The following is an 18,943-nucleotide window of genomic DNA, read 5'->3' on the forward strand; positions in this document are numbered from 1 at the left end:
TTTCATCTATGAATCTTACTCTTCTCCTTAAAGGCAAACATGTAGGGAAAAGAATTGTATTAAAATGCAAATATTTATTAAGTGCCTTCTATATGTAAGGCATCAATACTCCTAGGCTACTGGGAACTTACTTTTTAATAGGATTTTAAAGATAAAAGCCATAGCTTAGAAAACAATGTACTGGAATTACATCTCTAGGGCACAGCATAAAGAGAAAGTCCTCATCTTTCCTTTCTACATCAACTTTATTCAGATAGTAATCACCATCAATTTCCATTGGGATAAACTCAGAATAAGATCAGGACAACTTGGAAACTTTACCAATCCTGAGCGGTTTTTGCAGCTGTCTGTTGACAGCTAGCCTATCCCATTGTACACACTTGAGTGTCTCAAGATTATATACAGATTCATGGTGCCGTGGGCCCTTGGAGTTGGGGGGGGGGGTTGGCAGGAAGGGAATGATAATGAATCATGGGTGGCAGGTGAATGCAAGGTTCTGTGTTTCAACATAGTAGGGGGAAAACCCATACAAGTGCTCCAGGCACATGCTTGGCCAAACCCTCCTTCCACCAAGATGTAAATCATGTGTCAGCAAAGTCTGAGGAACTGTGAAAAGGCACACCCTTTTTGCTGATATGCTGCAGACAGGTGAGAACTTCTTACCTTTTGTCCTTCTTTGCTTTTTTTTTTTAACTTCCTGAGGTCCAAAGCTTGAAACTAACTAATTTGAGACTGGAGCAAAGAGAAGTTAATGACTCTCTTTTACAGGGAGTAACTCCCATCCCCAACCCCTACCCCTTGTGATTCATTTGCTCTTGAGATCTCCTTCATATCAACATTAAAGCCAAAAACAACATCAGTATAATCATTACATTGCTGCAGGTCATTCCAGATTCTACAAGGTGACCACACCTAATAAACCTTAAGTTTTGAATGTTTCTCTATTTATGATTCACAAGAAGATTCGCAAAACATTAGAGAACATTTTAAATGTGAACTCATTTTCAGATTGTAATAAAGGAATTTCAAATAGAGTTTCAAACAGTGTGTCTTGCAATTAGTAGAACAAATCAAAATGAATCAGCTCTCTTTTTTTTTACTTAAGTCATTTGTCTTTCCACAGAATCACAAAATGTTAGAGCTAGAAACAGTCTTAGAAACCATCGCTCTCCCCCTTTTTTGTAGGTAAGGAAACTGAGAATCAATAAAATGAAATGTGGTAAGGCAATTTGGTACAGTGCCTCTAAAGTCAGAGTACCTGGGTTCACATCTCTCCTTTGCCACTTACTACCTGACTTTTGTTAACTTAAATTTTCTGGGGCTCAGTTTCTTTATTTGCTAAATGAAGGTTTAGACCTATGTAACCTCAGAGTTTCCTTCCAGTTCTGAATCTATGATTCTATATTTATGTCTAGTTAATAAGTGGCAGAGATGGGACTTTCATATCTTCTGGGTTCTCTCTGCTATCCCAGCTTCCTCTTCAGTGATTAATTTTATTCTTTAAAGATTCCCACCTCACCATATTCTAAGTGGGGTTCAAACTTAATCACCAGGACAATAGACTCTCTCCTTTTTGGACTTTGTATTTCACAATCTGCTTCCAACCAATTTTTCTGGACTGGTTTCACATTCCTCCCCCTCATAATTCTCTTTTCCTGTTAAACTGGGCTATTTAACATTTGCCATATACAACATTTCATGACTCCTTCCTTCCCCCATATCTGGACAACTTTTCCTAGCTCACCTCCACCTGTTAGAACCACTGCCTCGGGGACAGCTAGGTGGCACAATGGATAAAGCACTGGCCTTGGATTCAGGAGGACCTAAGTTCAAATCCAGCCTCAGCCAATTAACACTTACTAGCTGTGTGACCTTGGGTAAGTCACTTAACCCTCATTGCCCTGCAAAAAGAAAAAAAAAAGATAACTCCAGAACCACCGCCTCCATTCAATATTCAATTCCAGTGCCACATTCTATAAGTAGCTCCTTTCTTGTTTCTCCCAGTTGGAAGTGCTTCCTCCCCACCCACCCCCACAAACAAAACTTATATTTACATATATATGTGTAGGTAGTAGAGCGTAAGATTGGGCTAGACCTCTCCACATCTCACCATTATTGCTTTGTATCTTAGTTATATACCTGTCTTTTCTCCTTTATTAGACTGTAAGCTTCTTGACACAGGATCTTTGTCATACTTGATTTTGTATCTTGGTCCTTAGCATAATGCCTTGCATAGAAAAGTATTTATTGATGTTTGTTAAATTAACCATAAATGCAATGACAGTAGTACCATTTTGCTTCCTCTCATTATCTGACACACAAAAGAGAACTAATCAGGAACATTATTTACCTACCTTTGTATCTAGTACCTATCTAGTATCATCTTCATACTCTTGGAAAAAAAAAAACTCCCTAAGTCACTTGGAAGAAGTGTGTAAGTTGGAATGAATGAAAAGTCACTTGCTTTGCCTGTTTATTTATTTTGTCTGAAATGATTCCCACATTACCATATGGCATTAAATCATTTTGGTCCTTGAGTTATTATTACAAGATTCAAAAAGTATAATTTACAGAATTGCCAGCCTAAAGCTACAGTCTTCCCAGCATACAAACACAAACACACACACACACAAACACACACACGCACAACCACAAGGCTGGAGAAAGAAAAATAACTTTCATGATGGACTATACTTACGCAATTTTCTCCCACCACAGATTGTTTTGGCAGTCTAGACATAGTCTTTTAATCCCCCTTCCCTGATGTCATCTACATCTTTGTAGATGTTCAGACTGAATCAGGAGTAAGTATTGTTGCTTCTTGTTGTTGTTTGTCCTTCATTCTCAAAGAGGACAATGACATTAGTGCGATGGCATGACTTGCAGTAAAATGGATTTAAGTGAGGGAAGAGTGCACAAGGTCACCAACCTCACTCTCTCTTCCAGAGCTATCTGGGTCCAGTGGAAAGATATATAGCAGGATGACTAGAGATGTCTCTGGATGTTTTAAGGCAATTGGGGTTAAGTGACTTGCCCAGGGTCACACAGCTGGTAAGTGTCTGAGGTGAGATTTGAACTCAGGTCTTCCGAGCTTCAGATCCAGTGTTAGTAATATCATACAGATAATTAGTGGACTGCCATCCTAAAAGCTACTTTGGCCTCCTGTATTTCCCATATGAAAAGGAAGGAAAAGGTTGATGAGTCACACAACAGATTACTTAAAGGCATATGAGAACTGACATAAATAGACATACATATATATATAGCTTGTTCTTTTTCAAAAAATGTAGAAAGGGGGGGCAACTAGGTGGTGCAGTGGATAAAGCACCGGGCCTGGATTCAGGAGGACCTGAGTTCAAATCCAGCCTCAGACACTTAACAATTACTAGCTGTGTGACCCTGGGCAAGTCACTTAACCCCAATTGCCTCACCAAAAAAAAAAAAAAGTAGAAAGGGGAAGGAGTGAGATAGATTCTGGAAAAGAAAACTTAAGAAATTAATTTCTGACATTTAAGCCATGGACAAGGTCTAAATTCAGTAGTTCTTAACCTTTTGTGGGTCATGAACTACTTTGGCAGTCTGGTTCCCTTTCTGAATCTTGTTTTCAAGGACCGTCTTCTAAAAATAATGTTTTTAAATGCATAAAATGAAATAGGAGGGACAGCTATGTGGCACAGTAGATAAAGTACCAGCCCCGGATTCAGGAAGACCTGAGTTCAAATCTGACCTGTGTGACCCTGGGCAAGTAACTTAACCCCCATTGCCCACAAAAAACCAAAAACATGAAATAGGAAACCAATAATGTTGAAAAATTATGCAAATGTTCCCAATCCAAGTTGAATTTATGAATCTCAGGTTAAGAACCCCTGATATAAATCATGTGTTTGAAGGAATTTTAAAATGGGGTGTGGGGAGTTAAAGTGTACTTACTTTTATTTTTTGAAAAAACACAACAGAGAGGGAATATTATCCTGTGTTTAAGATCAGGAGTATAGATTCCCCTCTAAAACAACAATTGACTTCTTGGGTGTGATGTGAGACAGAGCAATTTATTATTCTGGGAAAATATTCATTTTTCCAATTATGTGAGGAACAAAATTTAGATTATTTTTGATTAAGGCTGCAAAGTCACATTTTTGATGACTGTTATACAGAGTAACAATACCATGATTTGTTTTAGGGCCTAATTTAAACTTGAACTCCCTTCATTAGGGAGGATGGAGGAAGGAGTGATTCCTAATCATAATAAAATGACATATACCTCAGTGTTGGCTTTGAAAAGTCTCTCCTTTGCCCAATTTTTCATAGATTTCTTGTTTTCAAGTAGAAGTGAAAGCTCCAAAAATACCAGAAGAAAAAAAAAATCTATCATTTTAATAAGAGTTCCAACCTGAGCATGCTCACAATGAATTAGGAGGAGATTTTCTTTCCACTTACCTGATATTCCAGTAGTTGGTCATCAATAGGTAAAAGCTGAGAAAGCCACCTGTATATGTTTTGTAGATATCTTTCAAGTATCTGAGGTCATAATTATTCCTTTGGAGGTTTCTTTGTGGCACTTTAAGCATTTTGCTTTGCTCTAATGCTACCAATTTGTAACTGTTGTTAGGATCCATCTGAGGAAGGGAAAGGAAAAGACAAGGAAAAATGTCAAAAAGAATCATTTTCAGACCTATTGGTTACTTTTGTTTGTTTTGGTTTTTAGATTATTGTCAGAGAAGAAATTAACATGAGTTTTAGTTTGCTTGTGAATTTCAATAAACTATAATGTTCTCCTGAGTATAGATAATAGGTTGCACCTTCAATTCAAACTTTCTATCAGCTCATTTTGTATTTGGGAGATATTGGTAAAAGTTTTACAAAAGAAAGTACTCAATAACATTGGGATGAGGGTGGAGGAGGTATCTGGACTTGTGGTCTCATTAGTATACAGAATTTCTGGTTGGGAAGTTTCCTCCATTCATGAAGCTAACAACAAAATAATCTCTAACAGTTCTTTATTGAGTTACTTTAGACATTGGGTAATTAAAGGACTTGCCTAAGATCACAAAGCCACTCAGAGGCCTGACTTCAACCCAATTAATCAACATTTGCCAATGTACATATCCTTTGATCTAGCAATTCCACCTCTAGGTTTACATTCTAAAGACATAAAAAAAAAAGAGAAGGGGCGGCTAGGTGGCACAGTGGATAGAGCACTGGCCCTGGAGTCAGTAGTACCTGAGTTCAAATCCGGCCTCAGACACTTAACACTTACTAGCTGTGTGACCCTGGGCAATTCACTTAACCCCAATTGCCTCACTAAAAAAAAAAAGAAAAAGAAAAAAAAAGAGAGAGAAAAAAAGACCTATTTGTACAAAAATATTTATAGCAGTTCTTTGTGTGGTGGCTAAAAATTGGAAATCAAAGAAATGCCTATCAATTGGGAAATGCCTAAAGAAGCTGTGATATATGATGGCGATGGAATATTATTGTTATAAGAAATGACAAGTAGGATGATTTCAGAAAGGCATGGAAAGATTCTTATGAACTGACGTGAGCAGAACCAGGAGAATGTTGTGTACAGTGAAAGCAATATTGTTCAATGATTCAAGACAATCCCAAAGGACTAATGATGAAGCATACTATCCACCTCCAAATAAAGAACTGATATTGATTGAGCTTAGACTGAAGCATGAAAGTGAAAACACTTTCAGTTTTTTTTAATTCAAATTTTCTTATACAAAATAACTAATATTATAATGTTTTATGTAAGTGCACATGTATAACCTATATCAGATTGCTTACTGCCTCAGAGAGAGGAAAAGGGAAGGAAGGAAGGAGGGATAGAATTTGGAACTCAAAACTTTAAATAAAAATGTTTATTATAAAAAATAATTATCAAGTACCTACCATGTGCCAAGCATGGTGTTAGGTACTTAGCATACAAGGATAGAGAATGAGACACTCTATTTGATTTTTTCCTCTGATGCCTGCTATCCAGCCGCTAGGCCATGCTGGACAGTTGGGAGGGGAGGATGGGGGGGGGGGGAGGGTGCAAAATGGCTTACTCTTGCCTTCAAAAAAATCAGCTTTGCAAATAAAGGATAAGGGATGCTTAACTAGATTACAGTTCTCCTGAAAAATATCTGGGATTTCAATGAGTCAACAGTTTACTGTGGCAGCCAAAAAACCTGGTGTTCTTTTAGGTTGTATTGGTAAGCAAATAGTGTCCAGAGTGAAAGAAATGCCAGTATTCACTTTACTCTGCTCTTTTTTTTTTCTTTTGTCAACTAGCATGTGTCACTTAGGACTTAAAATGAGGCTTTCTTGTCTTCAAAGAAGTTTGCTACACTATGTTTCCTTTCAGTAGGAGAAGAAGAATGGGGTGGAAAATATTTGTACGAGAAACAACAAACACCTTATAGTCATTAGAAGAACTCTATCAGTTGCCCATCTTCTCCTATTTCCCAATTACATGTTTTCTCCAACTGAGATCTAGGTTTAATTTATAGAAGACTATATTTTTCTCCAGCCAAACCTCTTGGTGATTATTGACATTTTCTATATTTGATAAGAAGTATCCATATTGAATCTCTCTACTAATTGATTTCTGTTGAATTCTTCTGGGTTTCAAATGTCAGAATCTTAATAGTGATGAAATCTAAATAAAGTCCTGCTTACTTTCCTTTAAATGAACTGGGTTGAAAAGTTAATTATATATTTTCTAGTTGTCACAGTAGATAAGACACTAGAATTGGTATTAAGAAAATGTGAGATCAAATTCTACTTTGTATACATACTAACTGTGTGATCTTGTGTAAGACCCTCTTCAGCCTCAGTTTCCTCAGGTAAATAAGGATAATAATAGTATAGAGCATACCTCATGGGATTATTATGAGGATCAAATAAAAGAATATTTACAAACTTTAAAGCTTCATATAACTATTAGCTATCATTATTATTTAAATATGTTATTTGGCTAATAGGCACCTTACCTGAATTTATATGTTAGAAGATTTTTTTATCTCAATCCAGTTTTCTTTTGTGACTAAGCTTTTAGATGCAATCAAGATTTTTGAATAAATATAAACCTAAGAAAAATAAAGTGATGAAGGTATTATATTCAGAAACTTTACAGAAAGATGCCACACAAAATGTGTCATAAAGGCAAATCAAAACAAGTTATTTGTCATCTACTATTTATCCATAGTACTTATATTGACCATTAAGCACTGATGATAGCTATGTTGTCAAGAGTAAAAAATAATTTTTTTTCCAAAAGAAAATGTCAACACTAGTAGCATCAGCAACAGTGGCAAACCTCCAGAAACCTAATATTGGAGGAAGTGATTAAAAGAAACATTCCACCAATAAATTTACATCAAATCCAAAGTAAAGCCTCATTCAATAAACAAATATTTATTAAGCTGCTACTATGAATAAGACCTTTGACCAGGCTGTCCTCTGTTCCTGGAATGCACTCTGTCCTCACTTCAACCACTAAAAGTCCCTGGCTACCTTGGAAACTCAGCCAAAGAGCCATCTCCAAAAAGAGGCCCTTCCTCATGCCAATGAATCAATCAATCAGCTAACCAAACAATAAACATCTCTAAAGCACCTAATTTATGACAGGTACTATGCTATACACTGGGAATAGAGAAACACCAATAAGACAATCCATTCCCTAAAGTAGGGGTTGGATCACATGTGCACATATAAGTGGATACAAAAGAAATGAAAAGTGGATGCAAGGTAATTGGATGTGGGGAGCAAAGTAGCTTGTGAGATCAGGAAAGGTCCCATGTAGGAGATAGTGCTTGAGTTGAGCTTTTTAGGAAGCCAGATTCCAGGCCTGGGAAAGACATGATGTGAAAAGGCAGAGATGGGAAATGGAATATTGTGTGTGCGGTAATAGTAGCACACTAGCCAGTTTGACTTGACCAGAATATGCATTCATCTTGGAAGATTGGATGAACTCATACTGTAAAAGGTTTTAAATTTCAGAGGAGTTTGTATCTGATCCTCAAGGCAATAGGGAACTGCTGGAACTTTTTGAGCAGGGGAGTGACATGGTCAGACCTATACTTTAGGAATTTCACTTTGACAGCTATAATATGACTAAATTGGAAAAGAGAAGCACTTGAGGCAGAGAGACCGTTTAGGAAACTTTTCCAAATAGTCACGGTAAAAGATAATGAAAGCCTGAACTAGAATGTTGGATGGGGAGAGAAAACAGTATAAAGGTGTTGTGGAGGTAGAATTGACAAGACTTGACAATAGTTTGTACATGAAGGGTGCATGATAGCAGAGGTGTCAAATTCAAACAGAGACAATTACATAAAAATTCCAACAGGCTGCATATTGACAGTTTTAAAATGTAATATTATCCATGTTTTATTGTATCTTTATTTATTTTATTAAACATTTCCCAATTATATCTTAATCTACTTTGGGATGCTCTTGGGTGTGTTGTGGGCAACAGTGGGCCATGTATTTGACATGTCTGCCCTAGAGGAAGGAAACAAATATGACTGAGAAGAGAAGGAAAAACAAAGCAGTTAGGAGCAGAGGTGGATATAGAAAGATAAGGAGTTCTCTTTTGATCATGTTGAGTTTTAGTTGTTTTTGCACAATATATTACATTTACAATCATAAGTTCCTAGAAAGGAGGAACTATTTGATTTTGGTCTTTGTATCCAAAGTCCCTAGCCCAATGCCTTGAAGAGAGTAAGTTTAGTTTAGTAAATGCTTATTTGTTGATTGATGGTAGACACTAGGGATACAAAGACATAATTGAAATATTTCCTGACCAGAAGAGACATGGTTTTATTCTGTTTTGTTTTACTGAAAGAATTGAACATGTAAACAATTAAATAGTTTTTAATTGCATTTTATTTTCAAATCTACAATTTCTCTCCTCCTCCTCCTCCTCCCCATAAAAATGAAAAATAAAGAAAAAACAAACACATGAAGTCAAATAAACAAATTCCTTCATTGGCTATATGCAAAAACCAGAACAAAACAACTCAATCTGTAGAGTCCATCTCCTCTCTTTCAAAAGGTGCGTAACAAGTTTTATCTTGTGTCCTCTAGAATTGTGTTGTTAGTCATTGCATTGATCAGAGTTCTTAAGTTTGTCAAAGATGTTTGTCTTAATAGTATTGCTATAATTGTGTAAATTGTTATGGGTCTTCTTACTTCACTCTGCCTCTGTTCATATTAGTCTTCCCATGTTTCTAACCCCTTCCATAATTTCTTATAGCACAATAATATTCCATCATGCACAGAAACAAACACACACACATATATATATATATCCACCTATGTTTTCTCTGACCTCACCACACAGTAGTGGTGGTCAAAGGGTATACACAGTTTAGGCATAGTTATAATTGCTCTTTAAAATGGCTGGACTAGGGGGCAGCTGGGTGGCACAGTGGATAAAGCACTGGGCCTGGATTCAGGAGAACCTAAGTTCAAATCCCACCTCAGACACTTGATACTTACTAGCTGTGTGACCCTGGGCAAGTCACTTAACCCTCATTGGGCCCCCCCCCACCCGCCCCTCCGCAAATGGCTGGACTACTTCACAAGCCACTGATAAATGGTTCATGAATATATCTATTTTCCTAAAGCCTAACCAGCATTTGTCATTTTCCCTTTTTGTCAACTTTGCTAATCTGATGGCTGTGAGATATAACCAAGGATGAGGATTGAGAAAAGGCCATTAGATTTGTTGATTAAGAGATCATTAGTTGAAGAACTGTGAATGACAACTATTCTCAGCAATACAATGATCCAAGACAATGCCAAAGGACTAATGATGAAGCATACTAATGTAAGAAATTAATTGTGATTTGAGGTTTCTATAACCCCACCTTTGGCTAACATTAGAAGCCCCAGCGAGAGCCCCAGGTGTCGCCCCCTCCTCATCAGCACAGTGCTCTATCTACATCATCACCACATGCAGATGCCTACTTGGGCCTGGCCAAATTATAATGACTAGAAGCCTGGTGAGGGCTGTCAGGTGACCTTCAGCATCTGGAAGCTGGGGAGGCTGGCAGTTCTATAGCCACCTGTTAATTCTGTCAATCAGGGCTGCTAGTCAATTAGCTTGGGGCTGTGTGTGTGTGTGGCCACCCTGTTTCCTGTGAGAGGGAGTTTTCTGGGAAGGAGAAGGGAAGAGAGATTCATTTTGGCATGAAAGAGGGAGAATGATGGAACTGCTGAGTCCAGGTGGTGGTGTGATTGCAGGTCATATAATTTTCCTTCTCCTATTCCTTTTTTCTTTGTCCCTATTTTTATTAACCTTACTTGTGTTTTAAATTTGTTCTCATCAATAAACCCTGTTTTGTTTTTTCTGAAAGAGGCTGTTAATCTCCTTTCTTACCCCAATATTACAGCGAGCTGCCCAATTAATTCCCCCATATTGAATTTGGCCCTTACACCCTCCACCTCCAAAGAAAGAACTGATATTGATTGAACATGCTATTTTCACTTTCTTTTCACATTTTTTCTTTTATTCAAGTTTTCTTATACAAAATGACTAATATGGCAATGTTTTATATAATTGCAAATGTATAACCTATATCAGATGGCTTATTGCCTCAGTGAAGGGGGAGGGGAGGGAGGAAGAGAGAGACAGAATTTGGAACTCAAAACTTTAGAAATGGGTTTTTTTTTTTTGGTTTGGTTTGGTTTGGTTTTTTTGGTGAGGCAATTGAGGTTAAGTGACTTGCCCAGGGTCACACAGCTAGTAAATGTTAAGTGTCTGAGGCCAGATTTGAACTCAGGTCCTCCTGACTCCAGGGTCAGTGCTCTATCCACTGCACCACCTAGCTGCCCTATTTTTTTTTTTAAGAGATCATTAGTAACTTTGGAGAGATCAATTTTAGTTGAATGATGAAATGGGAAGCCAGATGACATAGAGTTAAGCAAAGAAGGAAGGGAAAGCAAGTGAGGAGTAACGATTACAGATGGCCTTCTCAAGGAATTTTATAACTCTGAATAGTTTTTTAGCTATGAAAGGGAGAAGAGTTATTGGATGATATCTAGTAAGGATGGGTAGATCAAGTGAGGGTTTTTGTTGTTTGTTTTGCTTTTTTCTTTCTTTCTTTCTCACTCTTTTCTTTTCCTTTTTAAGACAGAAGAGGGCAGCTAGGTGGTGCAGTGGATAGAGCACTGACCCTAGAGTCAGGAGGACCTGACCTCAAATCCGGCCTCAAACACTTAACACTCACTAGCTGTGTGACCCTGGGCAAGTCACTTAACCCCAATTGCCTCACCAAAAAATAAAAACAAACAAAAAAAAGAAAGAAAGAAAGAAGAGACATGGACATGTTTGTAGTCAATAGGCAAGACAATACTAAAGATTACTGAGTGATTGGAGATGATGGAGGAGGCAATATAGAGGAGAAGATGGGATGGAATGGGATCACTTGTATATGTACATCCATGCAAGTCCTTCAACAGAGTAAGAGTTAAGAAAAGTAAGAGCTCACACTGGCCAGGAAGTGGGAAAGAGGAGATTAAGGTCCTAGGGTGACTGGGAGGAAATCAAACTCCTTCCTTCTCTTCCTGTATCCATAAAAGTAATCACTAAACTGCTCTTTCCAGAGCTTCTTTGCCTTCCCTGATAGGCAAGATTTTCTCATATTCTTCTACCCAATCACCTTCTGCAAGCTGCAATGCTTGCCTCAAGCTGGGGTGAACATCCCTGTGCTCTCTATTCTTTTGTACATTACATGGGAAGGACCTTGCCCAAAGTCTCTCTTGTGGAGAAGAACATTGAACTCCAAATTCCATGGGTTGAACTAGATGACACTTGAGGTCTTGTCCATTGTGGACCTTCTGTGTCAAAGTAACTGTAGTAACTAATTTTCTCTCTCATTTAACTTAATTTGTCTAAATTTTCTAAAAATTTCTTCATGAGACAGATAGGTGACACATTGGGCCTGGAAACCTGAATTTAAATCAAGCTTATATGACCCTGGACAAGTCACTTAACCTGTTTGCCTCAGTTTCCTCAATTGTAAAATGGGGATAATAGCAATTTCTACCTTGCAGGGTTATTGTAAGGATCAAATGAGAATATTTGTAAAGCTTTTAGTGCCTAGAACATAGTAGGTGCTATATAAATGCTTATTGACTCCCCATTCCCTTCCCCCATCATAAGTTACAAAGTTGATTTGAGGGCACTTGTAGCAGCGGCTAGTGCTGCTTTCCTCAACACCAGATGCCTGGGGCATTGAAATTGCCAGTTCCAGTCCTCCAAGGAGGAAAGAAAATCTTTGGCAAGCGTGAGGACTCTGTGAGACAGCAGTTGCTTCAAAGAGCAATGTCTGCTTTTATCTTGGTCAGCACAGAGCTACTCAAGCCAGGCTTGCTTTACCAGGCAGAAATTTCTGGTTCTTAAAAGGCTGGAGTCAACTAAAGCAGATCCTTTTTCCCTCAAGGGGAAAGATCTCCCACATCAAGGCAGGTTTGCTTGTTTTTGTTTTTTGCCTGTTTCTAAAGTGAAACCTATGACCTCTAGCTAGATTTAGTGCTCTGCTATAATCATTCAATCAAGTCAGCAAGCATTTATTAAGAATTGATTGACACTTACTAGCTGTGTGACCCTGGGCAAGTCACAACCCTCATTGCCCCCCCCCACACACACAAATAATAATTGATCAAGACTGTGCTAGAGTGGGGCAGCTAGGTGGCACAGTAGATAAAGCACCAGCCCTGGATTCAGCAGGATCTGAGATCAAATCCAACCTTAGGCACTTGACACTTACTAGCTGTGTGACCCTGGGCAAGTCACTTAACCCCCATTGCCCTGCAAACAACAACAACAATGAAACTTTTGGGGGCAGCTAGGTGTCAGAGTAAATAAAGTACCAGCCCTGGATTCAGGAGGACCTGAGTTCAAATCCAGCCTCAGACATTTGACACTTACTAGTTGTGTGATCCTGGGCAAGTCACTTAACCCTCATTGCCACACCAAAAAAAAATTAATTTTAATTTTTAATTTTTTAGTGAGGCAATTGGGGTTAAGTGACTTGCCCAGGGTCACACAGCTAGTAAGTGTTAAGTGTCCGAGGCCGGATTTGAACTCAGGTACTCCTGACTCCAGGGCCGGTGCTCTATCCACTGTGCCACCTAGCTGCCCCCCCGCCGAAAAAAAATTAATGAAAAGATTTAAAAAAAAAATACTGTGCTGAAGCCAGCTTGACTTTTTCTTTTGTTGATTGGGTGAAGACTCCAATGCCAGGGCAGAATCAGGTCAGAGCTCATCATTTGCTTGCTGGGCAAACCAGGAGGCTGAACCAGTCATGCCAATAATCAATACTAACACCAATATGCAGTGACATTAATCTTTTTGTTCCTCCATAACACTCCATCCCCTGTTTCCATGACTTTCATTAGCTGTTCCTCATGCCTGGAATGTTTTCCCTCTTCACCTATACCTCCTAGTTCAGATCAAATTCCACCTTCTTCAAGAGGACTTGTTCCTTCTTCTCTTCCCCCACCCCAACTACCACTACCTTCCCTCTGAGGTTACCTTCTACTTATATATCTTGTATGTACTCTGTGTGTGTGTGTGTGTGTGTGTGTGTGTGTGTGTGTGTGTGTGTATGCACGCATGGGGATTGTCCCCTCTTGAATTTCAGGATACTATCACATTTCTCACCTAAGTCTCTCCTCATAATTGTTCATACAGTGAGCATCCAAAAGGCTACATAGGCTGATCAGGATCTGTTTCTACTTTAGGTGATGTGACCATGAAACTAAAACACCTTTTCTTCCTTTCCTTTTTTTCTTTCTTTTCTTCCCCTTTCAGAAAGAATGGAAATCAGTTTCACAACTCATTTGTAAACTGTTTATGGAGTGATATGATTAGTGATTGGTGAGCATTTCCATTCCTTTTAAAAATCAAATTCCCAGAAAATAAAAGGGTTTTTAGATTACTTGAACATTCTGCCACTGTTCCCTCCCCCTTCATGTATTCTGTCTTCTTTCATGAGGATTCATGTTGAATGAAATATCATCTCATGAACAGGATCTAATACAGTTATCTCTCACTTACTGAAAGTTGACTGCAATCTTAATTTTTCCATTCATTTCCATTTTTAAAATTGGTAATGGATTTTTCTTTTTAAAAATTAATTCTCTGGGGCAGCTAGGTGGTGCAGTGGATAAAGCACTGGCCCTGGATTCAGAAGGACCTGAGTTCAAATCCGGCCTCACACACTTGACACTTACTGGTTGTGTGACCTTGAGCAAGTCACTTAACCCTCATTGCCCTGCAAAAAACAAACAAAAAATTTTTTTAAAAATTAAAAATTCATTCTCTGGTTCATGGATGCAATAAAAGTACACAAGATTACAATGAACCTTTTTACAAACAGCAAAAATTTTGTCATCAATAATACATTGCTATCTGTCACAATCAGTCATGCTATATTATTCTGAAAATTAGTCACAAAATTTATGAAATTGAAAAGATAATAAAGTATCCGTATCTGGAATTATGATCCTCTTTTCTGAGTTCATTCTTTCTGGAAAGATAGACATAATAATTTAGAAATAGTGACCAGACTCAATTCAATTTAATATCTCTAATTTGACATCCAAGTTATCTTTATTCATTCATTCATCTTTATTCACATTTCTTACCTTTGTGAAGTCTGTGTTTCAGCCACATTGCACAACTAGCTGTTCCACCAAGTTAACCTGTATTTCTATGCTTTTGCTAGTGTCTCAAAAAAAAAAAAATCCTTGTATTCTCAGCTCCCAGAAGAGTTCACCACACATAGAAGGCCAAAAAAAAAAAACAACATATGAGTCACTCCAGCTAACACTCTGAATCAGACATTTCCTCTATAGCTAGTGAAATGAAGAAAGGAAAACAGAGGAGAGAGATGCCCTATGACTTGGGCTTTACCCATGTCCATGACTTCATTAGTTATCTTGATCTCATTGATTAATGTAAAGTCATTGGTAAAGGTATTAGTAGCCCCTTTCCCTCTCCTGCTGCTCGAGGAGCTGGTCGCCACCATGGTGAGTCTTACTGGGGTGTAGATGCCATCCGTCTCATATCTGTGCCATCCTTTGACTTGGCTCTCGACTCTCCTCTCAGCCTGTCTCCTGGAGGCCTCTTATCCTCTCTGATGTTGAAACTAGCCAGGAGTGGCAGCTAGTTGGCACAGTGGATAGATCACCAGCCCTGGATTCAGGAAGACCTGAGTTCAAATCTGGCCTCAGACACTTAACAGTTACTAGCTGTGTGACCCTGCGCAAGTCACTTAACCCCAATTGCCTCACCAAAAAAGAAACAAACAAACAAACTAGCCAGGAACAGCGCTCCAAGAGTGAATGACACTTTAAGCATCAGAACCAGGAAGTTCATGACAAACAGACTTCTTCAGCATAAACAGATGGTTATAGATGTCCTTCATCCTAGAAAGGCCACTGTGCCCCAAACTGAAATTTGAGAAAAACTGGCCAAGATGTACAAGACAACTCCAGATTTCACTTTTGTCTTTGGATTCACAACCCATTTTGGTGGTGGCAAAACAACAGGCTTTGGCATGATTTATGATTATGATTCCCTTGATTATGCAAAGAAAAATGAACCAAAGCACAGACTTGCAGGGCATGGCCTGTATGAGAAGAAAAAGACAACAAGAAAGCAGCAAAAGGAATACAAGAACAGAATGAAGAAAGTCAGGGGTACTGCAAAGGCAAATGTCAGTGCTGGCAAAAAGAAGGAATAAAAGGCACTATAGAGGATGTTTATCCACAAAGATATGGATTTGTCATCAGAGCATAAATAAACTATGTAAAAACTTTTTTAAAAAGAAAGATAAGAAAAGGTATTAGTGTGAAAGGCAATAGGAACTTGACCAGAAATAACAAAGGGTGGACTTTCAAAAAAGTTATATTCATCAGAATGACTTGCAAGAAAAGCTCTCGATGAATTGCTGTGAGAGGCAGCTTTGGCAAGTGAGAATTCAAGGAGCAGAACAGTTTATTTGTATGCGATATGCTTCTATATTCACTTACAGGCTCCTTATGCATTTTTATGGTGAGTACAATAAAGGATGTTCTTCACTGGGGATTATACTAAAGGATGTCCTTTACCTGATACCCATATCATACATTGAGTTGGGAACCCTGTTACACACTTTTAGGGAAAACAAGACATGAATTTTACTGTGATTATAGTTAAACATTTTCCTGGAAAACTCCAAATGCAGGTAATAAGCCAAACCCTTATACAGACTGAGTCTGTATGAGCTGCTCAGAGGCTCTGTGAACCCACGGTACACATTTTAATTTCTTTCCCATCTGAATGATGAGAAATACTTGAAAACGACAATTCTTAAAGAGGGAAGCAGTGTAGAGTAGTGAACTGTAGGGCAGCAAGGTAGCACATTGGATAGAGGATTACAATCAGGAAGGCATGAGTTCAAATTCTCTCTCAAACACTAGCTGTGCATCTCTGGACAAGTCACTTAAGTGCTCTATGCCTCAGTTTCCATAAAATGGGGATAATAATAGCACCTACCTCATAGGGCTGTTGTAAGGATCAAATGAGATATTTTAAAGCACTTGGCAAACCTTAAATATCGCTACAAAGCTAGCTACCTAGCAGCAGTAACAGCCTGAAGTAGCAGAACAGGATTCAAACTTAGGTCCTCTGATACCAAATCCAGGACAAAGTAGCACAGACTGACAAAATACTGAAGCATGAGACATACAGACATTGGTATCTGGACAGCAACAAAGAAGATGCTTCTCTAAGTATCCTAAAACAAAACCCTGGTTGTCCCACTCTATTATTGCTGTACAAACATACATTTCTGTGTATAGGTGTATATTTTTATGTTATATGTGTTTAGATCTGCTGAACAGGAGTGTGGGGGAGAACTGGAATTGGATTATAGATAGAGTGAATTAAGTTTTTCTACTCAGAGTATTCAATCTGCCAAACCAACCCCAGGATTTACCTGGATCCTTTGTTGCACCTTACAAAGTGTATAACTGGGGGGCAGCTAGATGGCGCAGTGGTTAAAGCACCGGCCCTGGATTCAGGAGTACCTGAGTTCAAATCCGGCCTCAGACACTTGACACTTACTAGCTATGTGACCATGGGCAAGTCACTTAACCCCCATTGCCTAAAAAAAACCAAAAAACAAAGTGTATAACTGAGGTGATGATTTAGATAAGTCAGGCAAAAGGTGAACTAGATTTACAGGATCAGTAGGGAGATGAATCACTGTAAAGGATCCTCTATTTCAAAGACCTTTAAGCAATATACTCAACCATAACAGCCAAGAGAAGGCCCAATCCACTCTTTAAAATTCTTCATTGAAGAGACTCACAGGTCAATTGGCTGAAATCCTTTGTTATCTCTTACCTAAATTTTTCATAATTAAACCTTATATTATTTCTTTTTATTCTCTGCCCAATGGAAATGAAAAACATCTGATCACTATTCTCTGTATAATAATTTTGACAACATACTAAGTTGCCCCTTACCTTTTGACTTTAGAGGCTAAAAAAAGAAAAAACAAAAAGAAAAGGGGGGGGGCAGCTAGGTGGTACAGTGGATAAAGCACTGGCCCTGGATTCAGGAGGACCTGAGTTCAAATCCAACCTCAGACATTTGACTCTTCCTAGCTGTGTGATTCTGAGCAAGTCACATCACCCTCATTGCCCTGGAAAAAAAAAAAAGGAAGAAAGAAGAAAAAGAAAAGAAAAAAATTCCAAGTATTTAGGCCTCCCTTTCATTTTCTGACTCTAATATCTGTGTTAGCATTTTGCCTGAGTTACCTTGAGAAGTGTCTCCACTGTTTGCTTTGCCTTTGGAGTTCTGGCATATGGAGAACCACTAGAAGCATGTCTTATGTACTTTTTCACCTGTTCTGGCAATATGAGGTGTTGGGCTCCAATGGAACATTTTTTTGCCTGTGGATTCTCCTTCTTGACACTATCACATTTCTTACTTAAGTCTCCCCTCATGATTGTTCATACAATGTTCACTTAAAAAGCTGCAGGCTAATCAGGATGTCTCTGTTTTAGGTGATATGTCCATAAAACTGAAACACCCTTTCTTCCTCTCTGGTTTTTTTTTCCTTTCCTTTTCTTCCCTTTTCAGAAATACTAAAAGTGTTTTAAAATACATTTTGTAATTGCTTAGGGAGTGATTTGATTACAGATTGGTGAACATTTTCATTCATTTTTAAAGTCAAATTCCCAGGAAATAAAGGATTTTGAGATTACATGAACCAGCATGTGATTAATGAGAGAAATTAAATCTAAATTTCAGTATTAGAACAAGGGTTCTTAATTTTTTGTTTGTGTTTCATGGACCCCTTTGATGTTTTTAAATAATCAATTGAAATAATAAATTTCAGTTAAAGGTTAATGAAAATAAAGATGTAATTGTTCCCTTCCAAGTTCACAAACCCCAAATTAAGAACTCCTATATTAGAGAGGATGGCAATTTTATTTGTGTGAGGTCATTTTTAAATAAAGAAAAAAGCAATTCTAGTTTCATATCTGTTGAAGGTCAGATTCTTTTCCCCAGCAACTGGGTCTGAAAGCCAAGTTTTCTTGTCTCAAACCTTCTGGCAGTATTGACTGAAACTTGGAGTGATCTGAGTTAGAATCTTAACTACTGAGCCATTCTTTTACAAGAGTATGAAAAGCTGAATCTTTGCTAAAGCTCAGAAGAGGTTCTTGGTTTTCTTCTTCTTCCTCATTTCAGTTCCGTCCCTTTCATTCTCAGCTATCAAGCTCATTTCCACAAGGTTGTCAAAGTTAATGAATCAGTATTTGGGGTACTTTCAAATGAAGAGCAAAAAATTGCATTTTTCCTAACTGTTAAAAAGATAGAAGGAATCATAGAGATGCAAGTGACCCCCAGACACAATTAAAACATCCCCAAAAGGTAGTTGTTTCTTTT

General features: G+C 38.2%; 1 pseudogene; it reads left to right on the plus strand.

Moving 5' to 3' along the window:
• Positions 1-15,320: 15,320 nt before the first annotated feature.
• Positions 15,321-15,746, plus strand: LOC122735428 (annotated as a pseudogene).
• The last annotated feature ends 3,197 nt before the right edge of the window (positions 15,747-18,943 follow it).

This window comes from Dromiciops gliroides, chromosome 1, assembly GCF_019393635.1.
Source record: "Dromiciops gliroides isolate mDroGli1 chromosome 1, mDroGli1.pri, whole genome shotgun sequence".
NCBI classification, from domain to species: Eukaryota; Metazoa; Chordata; class Mammalia; order Microbiotheria; family Microbiotheriidae; genus Dromiciops; species Dromiciops gliroides.